Below are 12,559 nucleotides of genomic sequence, written 5' to 3'. Positions count from 1 at the left end.
TAGAAAAGTTGAAAGGCCAAAAATCAAGATAAATATCATAATTAGCAGAGAGAGAGAGAGACCAGAGAGAGAGAGAGAGAGAGAGAGAAAAGCCCAAGGGAAACAGAAGGAAGAAACTAGTAAAGACAGGAGTGGAATAAATCATATGGAAAAGTTATAGTAGGAAAGATTAGTACAGGGCTGGGGATATAGTTCAAGGGTGGAGGACTTACCTAGCATGTGCTTGATCCTGGATTCCATCCCCAGCACCCCCAGCCACTACTCCTGCACCAAAAAAAAAAAAAAAAAGTAAAGATGAACAAAGGTAAAAATTGGTAATTGGTTCTTTGAAACACCTAGTAAAAGTTGACAAACCTCTGGTGAAACTGATAAGTGGAAAAAAAGACAATCCATGAAATGAAAAGAAAAAGAAGCCACTGTGGATTCAGTACCTATAAAAATATAAGGATATTAGAAGTTGCAACATGCCAATTAATTTGAAAACGTAGATGAAATAGACACATTTCATGAAATGTGTACTTACTAAGTTCAGCTGTGTTGTTTAGATTTGCAAAGATGTGAGTGGAGGAACATTGGGCATGCATGCGTGTGTGCAGCCCTATGGCCTCAACTGGTTGAACAGTTTTTGACCACCAGATAAGTGCTACCTGAAAGCACAGGTGTTATGTCCCTGTGGAATGGAAGGCCTGTGGGGGGCTGGCTGGCATGCTCTGCCTGGGTCAGGCTCTAGCCCCATGCCCTCCCGAGATGTTCTAAGCTCAAGCAGACTCTTGCCTCACAGCTGACCTGGACAGCATCAGCTGCAGACTTGTTTGTGCACATGTTTGGGTTCTTTGGGAAAGAGTGAGAGTCATTGTGAGTCTCTGAATGAAAAAGGAAAACTTCACTGATTCTGACCTGGCTTGTGTATTCAGAGGGGGAACCAGCTCTGGCCAGGGCAGCTGTGAGTCTGCCTGGACAGGCCCCAACTCTAGAAGCTGATGGGTTCAGAGGAGGGCTTATGCCTAGCAAAAAATTGGGTGCAGGAGCCATGGGAAAAGTGAGATGCTGGTTGGAAAATGTAGATCTCCTCTGCAGCGATTGTCAGATGTAGGACCTCCCAAGTTCTTTATTCAAAATAACCAACCGTAAAATTCTACATAAAAGGTAATTCTTAGGCTACCACTACACAACTATTCAGTTAGCAAGAATTAAAAAGCCTTACTAGTTTTGTTGAAAAATTGAGCAACAGAAATTCTCTCATACCCTTTTCTTTTTTAATTTTTTATTGTTGGCTGTTCAAAACATTACATAGTTCTTGATATATCATATTTCACACTTTGATTCAAGTGGGTTATGAGCTCCCATTTTTACCCCATATACAGATTGCAGAATTACATCAGTTACACATCCATTGTCATACCCTTTTCTTGTCAATACAAATTGTTATAACTGCTCTGGGAAATAGTTTGTAGCGAAAGTTGAATATACACCTGCCCAGTAGGTAAGCAGTTGCTCTTTTAGGCATGTACACCTGTGAGCTTGGTCTAGCCATGCAGAAAGATCTCAGTAGTGTCTATATTCACTCCAAAGCAGAAAATACCAGGAATCAGAGAAGTGAGTAAATTATGGAATATGGACACATGGAGTATTACAAAGTAAGGAAAATAAGCTGTAGCTGCAAAAGCAGCATTTTCCCCCCGTACCATTCTTTTTTTTTTTTTCCCCTTAACCACAACAGTGTTGACTAACAACATACTCCTTCATCCATGATTCTATTTATGTAAAACACAGAAGCAAGCAAAAATAAACAGGTTAGGAGCTGGGATTGTGGCTCAGTGGTAGAGCACTGCCTTGCATGTACAAGGGCTTGGGTTCGAATCTCAGCACCACATAAAAATAAATAAATAAAAATAAAGGTATTGTGTCCAATTACAACTAAAAAATAAATATTTAATAAATAAATCAACAGTCTATATTAGGGCCACTCAGCCAAATGATAAATTCATAAAGAAAAGGGAGGCAGGGGCTGAGGTTATGGCTCAGCGGTAAAGCGCTCTGCTCGCAACTGCAAGGCCCTGGGTTCGATCCTCAGCACCACATATAAATAAATAAAATAAAGTTAAAAAAAAAGAAAGAAAGAAAAGGGAGGCAGTGATAACCATGAGAGTTAAGGTAGTTGTTCTTGCATGGGGCAAGGTTTGGGACCAGAGAGGCCCCCACCTTTCTGGAGTTCTAGTGAGGCCATCTCCCTGGCCAGCATGGGAGTGGACTGGGGTCTGTAGTAAGCTAGTGAAACTGTATTTCCTGTGGGTATGTAGCACTTGATGATAAAAGTGATTTAAAAGTAAAAAGAAGCAGACTTTATAATGTATACTTTGCTCAAAAAAATGTGGGAAATCCACAGAGTGAGTGAAATAGGGGAAAGGATGAGGGGAGTGAAACTGACCAGATTATATTGGGTGCATGTATAAATACGTAACAACAAATTCCTCTATTATGTATAATTATAATGTACCAATAAATTTATTAACAAAATAATAAAGCCCATGAATGTTAGGGAAAAAATGCAGTCAACACCATATATGCATGTAGTGTTAAAAATGTTTATCTTTACATTCTATAGAAATGTAAAGTTTTTAAAATTGTATTTTTTAGTTTATTTATTTATTTATTTTGCAGTACTAGCATGTTAGGCAAGTGCTGTACTACTGAGCTACCCCCGGTCTTTTTTATTTTGAGGCAGGATCTGACTAAGTTACCCAGGCTGCCTAGAACTTGCAATCCTCTTGCCTGGGCCTCTCGAGTAGCTGGGATCACAGGCATGCACCTATAAGAAGCCTGGTTTTTGTTTTGTTTAATTAAGCCTTTTTTTTTTAATTAATTAGTTTGCTTGTTTATTTATTTATTATTTGTATGTGGTGCTGAGGATCGAACCCAGGGCCTTGCATGTATGAGGCGAGCGCTCTACCGCTGAACCACAACCCCAGCCCTTTTTTGAAGCTTTGATGCTTTCCAGATGAGAGTTGATCAAGTGTTGCTCTTACTCCTAGGTGAGGGCCGAAACTCCATTCTGTGGAAGAAGCTAAGGTTGACACTGCTTCACTTCTTGCTTTGCTGAAGCTTCTTCCTCCTCGGTCAAGCTTCGATAGATCTTCCTACAACATATGACACACAGGTATGCTACTAGAAAATGTGACTTCTTGTTTGTTTTTGGTTTGTTTGCAATGGAAGACAGAGTCTTTCTGTGTTGCCCAGGCTGGCCTTGAACTCCTGGGCTGCAGGGATCCTCCTTTGTCAGTCTCCCAAGTACTGGGACCATAGGTGCATGCCGCAGCGTGCATGGCTTTAGACATTTTTAGTGTGTTTGCATTTCTTTAGCTATTACTTTTTTGTTTTGTGTAAAACAACCTAATTGCAAAACACCCTGAACTTACTCATCTTGGGCTTTAGCAATTTCCTTCCAGCAGATGTATTTAAGAGTCTTCTTTATATATAGCACGGTGTTTTGGTTTTTATCTCCTTACTTTTATTTTTCGATTTTTTAAAGGTAGCACTCAATTCTGAGAATAACAAATAAGATCCCTAATGGCTCAGGAAAGATTTAAAGTTTGAAAACCAGGAGTAGTGGCCTGCACTCTGCCTCAAAGACCCGTCCTCTGAGAGCCCCCAATTCTCCCCTTGCCTAGAGGGTTGCCCACTGCAGGAGCGGTGCTGGCAGCCAAGGTTGCAGGCCTGCTTCTCCCAGTAGTGTAACCTTTGATTTGGGAACTGTTTGCTCTTTAGTTGTCTTTAGGAATTTTAAAGAAAGCAAAATACCCTGTGTTTAGCCTCTAATATGTGATTGAGTGGCACTTTACACTTGAAATTAAAAACTTTAACGTGTTAGAACATTAAAATGAAGATAAAAAGAGTTTGAAATATTTACATCCAAAGTGAGATTTAATGCATAGCTCTTTTTGATAAATTGATAAGTATCAAGAAAACTATTTAGATTTTATCCGTATTCATATTGTTGTTACAGTGCCATTCCATTTTCCTGAGAAGTCTCAGTTTTTTTGAGTTTGAGGCAGAGTCCAAATAGTTAGCTGATAGTCTCTTGAAATCATTAGAGTTCTGTCTGCAAGTTTCCTTACATTTTGATGGTTGGAATCCAGGGTCTTTTTTCTGGTGCCCAGTTTTCCCTATTTTGCTCTGGCCATTTCCACTGAATACGAACATGTGCCTCTGTACTTCCTGTGAACCGTGGGGGATCTGGAGGTTCAGTCACTGTGGCTCAGCCTTTCAGAACAGGCACTGCGGTGGTGGCTGTGCTCTGGTTAGCACATGGGTCTGCTGGTGGCATGGAGGCCAGTGCTGTGCCTGGGCAGCCATCAGAGGTTGCAGAATGGTGATATGCTGTTTGTCTTTTCCTTCTCCTTGATGAATTGTCAACAATTCTTCATTAAATATTTGGGATAGTTCAGATGGGAAAGGCAGGATAAATAAATGCCTCATTCTGCCTCTGTCCATTCCCAAGTGTCTATTCTGCAGCCACTGTAAGAGTAAGCAGTAATCGCTGGGCATGGTGGTGCACGCCTGTTGTAATCCCAGCAGCTCTGGAGGTTGAGGCAGGAGGATCACAAATCCAAGGCCTGCCTCAGTGACTTAGTGAAAACCTAAGCAGCTTGGTGAGTCTCTGTTTCAAAATAAAAAATGAAAAGGGCTGGGGATGAGGCTCAGGGATATGTGCCGTTGGGTTCAATCCCTGGTACCATTAAAAAAAAAACAAAAAAAAAAAAACCCAGAGTAAGTAGTCTTTGTGCCGAGCACCATGCAAATCCAAGAACTAAAGCAGCCGTGAGTATTTCAGTCCATTGCAGTGATTCTTACAGATGCTCATTGTGCTGCTCTGGCCGGTGGAACTCCCTGGACTTTGTCCTTTGTCCTTTAACATACCTCCTGGTCTGCCCTCCTTGCTTCCTGGTTTGGGAAGATGTCCTAGACTCATGTAACTTCTGCCCCAGACCTAGGATCACAGTGTCTCTAAGCAGTGCTGTATGTAGGAGTCAATATCTTTTTTTTTTTTTTTTTTGGATACTGAGGATTGAATTCCAGTACCTTGCCACTGACCCTGGCCCTTTTTATTTTTAGTTTGAGACAGGGTCTAGGGCTGGGGATATAGCTCAGTTGGTAGGGTGCTTGCCTTGCATGCACAAGGCCCTGGGTTCCATCCCAGCACCACAAAAAACAAAACAACAACAACAACAACAACAAAAAAAAAAAAAACCTTGAGACAGGGCCTCACTAATTGGCTGGGGCTGGCCTCAAACCTGGGATCTTCCTGCTTCAGGCTCCTGGGTTGCTGAGACCACAGTCTGGGCCCAGTGATGCCCATTGCTGTGATGCTGGTGATTGTCTCCAGACTCTTTGGTGAACAACCAGCAGACAACACTTTTTAAGTGAAAATATGGCATGTGTTCATACTATTTTTATTTCAAATTTAAGAGTATTTTTGCTTCTTGGATTTTATATTTGTCTCATTTCTCTTGTGCTAGAAGTCATGGTTCCTGATGATTTTGGCATCCTTACTCATTTGTTTAACCTGTAAAGTATTTGTGATTATTTTATAGCAGCAGTACCAATATATCACCAGCAGTTGGATCACTGAAAATAGCCTAAGGTTTCTCTGCAGTTGTTCTTGTTCTTGGAGTAGATCCTTAGGGATGTGCTGCCAAAGTGTTGCTTTTTTAATCACTTGAACCAGTTCTTCACTATGTCATCAGCTGGTTACACTGATACATTTATTTCATTTTAATCTTAATTTTAAGGAAGAGCTTTTTAATTTTGTTACAGGTTCACAAAACATTTTTTATGGTTCCAAGTCAAAATAAAATTTTGAGAAATGTAGCTTCCATTCCTGTCCTTTGGACCCTGTTTCCTCCCCCTCCTTAGGTAACTTTTTAGTTTTTACCTTTCGGTGTTCTGTGTGTGGTTCCCATTCTTAGCGATGCATGTCCTGAGGAGGGCAAAAGACTGTCCAGCAAGACTGCTCAGAGAAGAGAAAAGGGTTTGCATCAGACCCTCAACAGCTCCTGTGTGTAAACGCAGTTAGAAACAGGGCAGTCTGCAAAAGAGATTGAAGAACAGAGACAAGGCAGTGTTTTCTGAAATTTCATGCCTTCTAAACCTTCTAAACAACTTAGACACTGGAAGCCACTCTACTACGCCATGTTTTATGCTTTCCACTTCCACCTTCTAGTAAAGCTGGCGCTCCCGAAGTAAGCATTGTTACGCCCTCAGCTTCCACTCACAGACCTTAGGCTCCAGCCCTGGGACAGGCGTGGCCTGGCCTGGAGAGGCTGCCTGCTCCTGGAGGCTATACACGGAGTTTGCCCTCACCCTGCTCCTCCTTCCTGTCCAGAGGGCAAGACTCTGGCCCGGGGTGTCTGCACTAGTAAAGGTTGAGTGGAAGCTTTTTAAAAAGCTCTGAGTCACACAAACCCAGGGGTATTGGCCACAGAAGGCCTCAGTCCCTTATGTGCCTGGTTCTTCTCGTGTCGGCCTGGGCAGGCTGTTCTGCCCTCTCCCTTGCCCCTCTTCTCTCAGGTCTTTGGATAAGCAGTCATGCTGTTTGTTTGGATGAGTCTCGTCTCCTCTGTGTTCCCAGTACCTTTGCTGGGTGCCCTCTCCCACAGTGGAGCAAGCAGTTGGCACCAGGTATGGTGAAAGGAGTCGGTGCGCTGAAATGCTCGCCTGCATCCTGCCCCCTGCAGCCTCGGCTTCGGCTTCTCTGGACACTTCTGAGCCCCCACTGCGCTTCACGTGGAGCTTGTTTTGACATGTGTGTTTCTCACCCTTGCTTGCTGGCAGGCGCCATTTCCTTTGTTTATCTGATGCTTCCCTTTTTTGGTTTTCCCCGGGCTTTCCAGTTCTTGGAACATCCTTGTCAGCAGATGTACTTTTGTTTCCAGTTTCTGAGCTCCAATTAAAATATGGCACAACTTCAGTCACAGAAGCAGGGAGCATGAGGCAAGCCATTGAGTAAAGGAGTGGCAAGGAAGGAGGCCGAACCCCGTCTACCGCTGCGTTTCCATGTGTGACCTGGAGACTGAACTTCATGAAACCTTCCTCAGAAAATTAGAGCTTTCATTTAAATTAAAAAAAAAAAAAAAAAAGCTTCAGAATAAAATAAATTCATGCCTGAAAATGCTGCATACAGTAAATCATCAATGGAGCAGTGCTGGTGCTCAGGGAGCTGCAGAGTCAGTTCCAGCACTAAGCAGCAGACCTGCCCTGGGGACCCCCACGGGGCTGCTCTCCAGGTGTGGGGAGCTCTAGCCGTAGTACAAGTGCCCTTGTGTAACTTCCTCTCACGCTCCTTGCTTAGTGGATCTATTGTTGCTCTTCTGTAAATGTATGGGAACAAACATTGATTTCCCACTTTATCCCCAGTAAGGACGAGAAGGTGAGACTACGTGGCAGTGGCTTGGATGCCTGTCGTGCATGTGTCGTGACACGCTTCTCAGAGGTGCTTGTGTTCAGTCACTGGGCATTGTAACCTTCAAGTTGCTTCCCTAAAGCATGCTGTCCAATGTTAGTTGATGTATCACTAAAAGTTGCGTCGTACACCATCTTTAATGCATTTGACTGAATTTGCATTAAGTTTTCTTCATTAACACAATAATTATAAATATTGTAGAATTTAACTAACTTATGATTACTTTAGGTTAAAAGTACAATTTAAATATTTCTGAACTCAAGTATAAGCAAGTGAAATAAAGGCATTTGTGTTTAAATCAAGAAATCTAATCAGAGGTTTCCACAATCTCTGTTTTGGGAGGTTCCAAAGATTCAACTTGACTACTTCCTTTTTTGAAAATATATATTTGTTTAGTTGTAGTTGGACACAATACCTTTTTTTAAAAAAATTTATTTTTATGTGGTGCTGAGGATTGAACCCAGTACCTCGCATGTGCTAGGCGAGCGCTCCACCGCTGAGCCACAACCCCAGCCCTTTTTTTAAAAAAAATATTTTCTAGTTGTAGATGGACCAAATGCCTTTACGTTAGTTGTTTATTATTATTTTTAATGTGGTGCTAAGGATCGAACCTAGTGCCTCACACATGCTAGGCAAGTGCTTTCCCCTGAGCCCCAGCCCTAGCCTCTCCACTCGACTTCTTTCTGCTGCTTCTGGTTACTGGCCTGCAGGTGGAACACACATGGGATTCCCAGCCCTTCACAGCTGGGTGTGAACAACCAGATGTAATCACAGTTTAGAAATTACCAGCACAGATATTTTAGAAAAATTCAGCCTTTTAATTTTAGGAACTTTATCTTTACGGTGATTTTGGTTTGGAGACCTTTGAACGAAGTTTTCCTCCTGGAACTCTACTTCTCGGCATTGCTATGCCAGTGTGAGCTGGAGACTGAACTTCATGAAACCTTCCTCAGAAAATCAGAGATGGCTGCTGCCCGTGGTCCTGGCCAGCCTCTGCACCACCAGTCAGCAGAGCCCACGTGCATCAGGGCAGCTGTCCTCTTGCTTGTTTCTGCATTTGCTTTAAAACGTTATCCCCTCGGTCTTAGCTTTTCATGACTTGTACGTCTTCATTCCTCTCTAGCTTCATCTTTCCTATTTAAGTACTTAAAAGGAAGAACTGGGGATGTAGCTGGCCTAACAGGGGCAGGTACCTGGATTCCATCTCTAGCAAAAAAAAAAAAAAGAAAGAAAGAAAAGAAAAAAACAAAAGAAAAACATGAGCAGAAACCCAGTGGGCCTAACAGGACCAGCAGAACGGCAGGAGGTCTAGTATGCGACCCTTTCCTTTGCCATAGGGAGGGGTGGTTACCAGGTGGTGCGGGATGGAGAGGGTTTTGTGTCTCACCCTTCTGACTCTTTCCATATGAACACTTTTACATTCTAAAAATTGAAATTAAAAATCACATAAAATTTACCATTTAAACTCTTAAAACACATAGTTCAGTGGCTTTGTGTCCTCAGTGTTCTGCACCCGTCACTACTCTCCAAGTCCAGAACACTCACTGGTCGCTCCCATCCCCTCAGGCCCTGCACCTGCACTCGCTTGGGGACTGTGTCTCTGTGGAGTTGCCTGTTGTGGGCTTCCCATGCTGGTGGAGTCGGCTGGCACGCGACCTTCGTCTGACCTCTGTCACTTGGCATAGTAGGTTCAGGGTTCGTGCGTGTGGCAGCACGCGTCAGAACTTCATTCCTTTTTGTGGCCGGGTGCTGTTCTGATGCCTGGATGGACCACGTTCTGTTTTCCACTCACCGTTGGTGGGCCTTGGGGCTGAGTCTACTTTTTGGCTGTCATGAGTGACGCTGCCATGAATGTTGGTGTGCAGGGTTTTGTGTGAGCTATTTTCAGTTCTGTTACATGTACATGGAGGAGAGGGATTGCTGGATCCTGGGGTAACTAACTTTTTGAGGACCTGTCTGTTTTCCCTAATGGACACACCATTTTATGTTCCCTCCAACAGTGTAGAAGGTTCCCGTTGCTCCATTCATTATCCTTGCCCAAACCTGCCATTTTCCATTGTTGTAAAGTTTAGTCATTCTACTGGTACTAAATTATTTATGGTGAGTTTTCATAACAATAGTTAATTTGGGGGGGTGGGATACCAGGGATTGAACTGAGGGGTACCTCCACCACTGAGCCACACCCCCAGCCCTATTTTGTATTTTATTTAGAGACTGGTCTCACTGAGTTGCTTAGTGCCTCACCATTGATGAAGCTGGCTTTGAACTCACCATCCTCCTGCCTCAGCCTCCTGAGCCGCTGGGATTACAGGAGTGTGCCACCGCGCCCAGCCAACAATAGAATTTTAAATTGAGGTGAAATTCACATAATATAAAATCAGCCATTTTAAAGTTAACAGTTCACTGGCTCTCAGGGCTCACTTTTAAAACGTCTTCATTACCCCAGAAGGAAACCCTGTCCCCATTAAACAGTTGGTCAGTTGCTGTTCCCTCAAGTCTGCTTTCTACCTTCATGGATTTGTGCCAAATGGGAGAGTCAGCCATGGAGTGATCCTCAGTCCTTGTGTGTAATGCCCAAGAGCTGGGCAGCTGCCCTGGCCCAAGAGCACATCGCAGCACAGCAGGGTGGAGCAACCTTGGGAACATGGTGTGCCTGCCGATCTGCAAGGAATGGGAAGCACCCCTGTGAGTGTGGAGAGGGAGAGGAGACTGCGGGTCCACTCAGGGGCTCTGGGAAGTCTGCCTGCCTTCCTGAGGTGGGTTTCTTCTATAGCCTACCCACACAAGCGGGGTGGACATGTGTCCCCTGGTGTGGCATGATGGGCATTGAGTTCTGTGGGTCAGTTGCTGGTCAAGGGCTCCTTTGCCTGACTCCCTTTCTTATTGCTACTTTCTCCCATTTCTGCTCTTTTCTAGGTAATCACCTGTGCTAACAGATGTACCTGTTCTATGTTTGTTTGTTTGTTTTTTTTAATTATTTGTTCTTTTTAGATGTACATGACAGTAGGATGTATTTTGGCATATTATACGTACACGGAGTGTAACTATCAGGATCCTGTTCTTGTGGTTGTATATGATGTAGAATGACCCTGGTCATGTATTCAAATACAAGGCTAGGAAAGTTATGTCCAATTAATTCTACTGTCCTTCCCATTCCCACCCCCTTCCTTTCCTTCCCTCTGTCTAATTCAGCAGACTATCTATTCTTCCCCTCCCCACCCTCTTGAGTTGTGTGTTAGAATCCGCATATCAGAGAGAACATTTGGTGTTTAATTTTGGGGGATTGGCTTATTTCACTTAGCATGATATTCTCCCATGCCATCCATTTACTAGGAAATGCAATAATTTCTTTCTTCTTTATGGCTGAGTAATATTCCATTGTGTATATATGCCACATTTGCTTTATCCAGTCATCTGTTGAAGGGCACCTAGGTTGGTTCCATAGCTTGGCTATTATGAATTGAGCTGATATCAACATTGATGTGGCTGTGTCACTATACTATGCTGATTTCAAGTCCTTTGGGTATAAACCTAGGAGTGGGATGACTGGGTCAAATGGTGATTCCATTCCAAGTTTTCTAAGGAATCTCCATACTGCTTTCCATAGTGGTTCCACTAATTTGCAGTGCCACCAGCAATGTATGGGTGTACCTTTTTCCCTACATCCTCACCAACATTTATTGTTACTTGTATTCTTTTTTTTTTTTTTTAGTTGTAGTTGGACACAATACTTTTATTTTGTTTATTTTTATGTGGTGCTGAGGATCGAACCCAGCACCTCACTTGTGCTAGGTGAGTGCTCTACTGCTGGGCCACAACCCCAGCCTGTTACTTGTATTCTTTATCATTGCCATTCTGACTGGAGTGAGATAAAATCTCAGTGTAGTTTTAATTTGCATTTCTCTAATTGCTAGGAATGTCAAACATTTTTTCCTATATTTTTTACCATTCATATTTCTTCTATGAATTGTCTGTTGAGTTCCATTGCCCATTTATTGATTGGGTTATTCGTGTTTTGGGTGTTAAGTTTTTGAGTTATTTGTGTAACCTTAGAGATGAATGCTCTATCTGAAGTGTGTGTGGTAAAGATTTTCCCCCGTTCTTGGGCTCTGTTCACATTCTTTTTTTTTTTTTTTTTTTAGTTATACATGGATACCATATCTTTATTTTATTTATTTTTATGTGGTGCTGAGGATCTAGTGCCTCACACTTGCTAGGCAAGCGCTCTACCACTGAGCCACAACCCCAGCCCTAAGATGAGTTTTGTGCAGGGTGAGATAAGGATTCAATATCATTCTGCTTTTATGGATTTCCAATTTCCCCAGCACCATTTGTTGGAGAGGCTCTCTTTCCTCCAGTGTATGTTTATGGAGCCTTTGTCTGGTCGAGATAACTGTGTTTGTGTGGGCTTGTCTCTGTGTCTTCTCGTCTGAACCATTGGTCTTCGTGTCTGTTTCCTTGCCGTACCAGGCTGTTTTGGTCACTACAGCTCCGAGATGTCATTGAAGGTGTGGTATTGTGAAGCCTCCTGTATCACTTTTCTCACTCAGAATTGCTTTGGCTATTCTGGGCCTCTTCTTTTTCCAAATGAATTTCATGATCACTGCTTTTTTTTATATATGTTTCTTATAAATAGAAACATAAAATATGTGACCTTTGGTGTCTGCTTTTTTTATTTGGCCTAAATAAAATAATTATGTTTTCAAAGTTTACCCACGTCAGTTACATGAACCGGAGCGTTTGTTCCTTTGTAAGGCTGAATGACATCCCTTCTTGTGGGTGGGCCATGTCTTGTTTATCCACTCATCCGTGGATGATACTCTGGTTGCACCTTTTGGCTCTTGTCAGTAGTGCTGCTGTGGATAGGGTTGTCCACGAGTTTTTTTTGTTGTTGTTGTTTTGAGTACCTTTTTTAAAAAAGTTCTGTTGGGTATATACTTTAGAAGTGGTACCTGTGAGTTTCATATTATAAAATATATATTTGGGGGATGGGACTGTAGCACAGCGGTAGAGCACTTGCCTCGCATGTGTGAGGCACTGGAGTTGATCCTCAGCACTGCATAAAAATAAATAAAATAAAGGTCCATCAACTAAAAAATT

General features: G+C 42.8%; 1 protein-coding gene across 5 annotated transcripts in view; it reads left to right on the top strand.

Moving 5' to 3' along the window:
- Traf3 (TNF receptor associated factor 3) overlaps positions 1 to 12,559 on the top strand; it is a 114,861-nt gene that overhangs the window by 61,073 nt on the left and 41,229 nt on the right. For 4 of the 5 annotated variants that reach the window (XM_071607507.1, XM_027946559.3, XM_027946557.3 and 1 more), the window contains one exon: positions 3,033 to 3,157. The exons of the other annotated variant lie outside the window; for it this stretch is intronic. The gene's annotated coding sequence lies outside the window, so the exon portion shown is untranslated. The remainder of the gene's footprint in view (positions 1 to 3,032; positions 3,158 to 12,559) is intronic. 5 annotated transcript variants of the gene reach the window in all.

The sequence above is a fragment of the Marmota flaviventris genome, chromosome 2 (genome assembly GCF_047511675.1).
Source record: "Marmota flaviventris isolate mMarFla1 chromosome 2, mMarFla1.hap1, whole genome shotgun sequence".
Lineage (NCBI taxonomy): Eukaryota > Metazoa > Chordata > Mammalia > Rodentia > Sciuridae > Marmota > Marmota flaviventris.
Note: the sequence above shows the minus strand (reverse complement) of the source record. Positions and strands in the feature narration are given on the sequence as shown.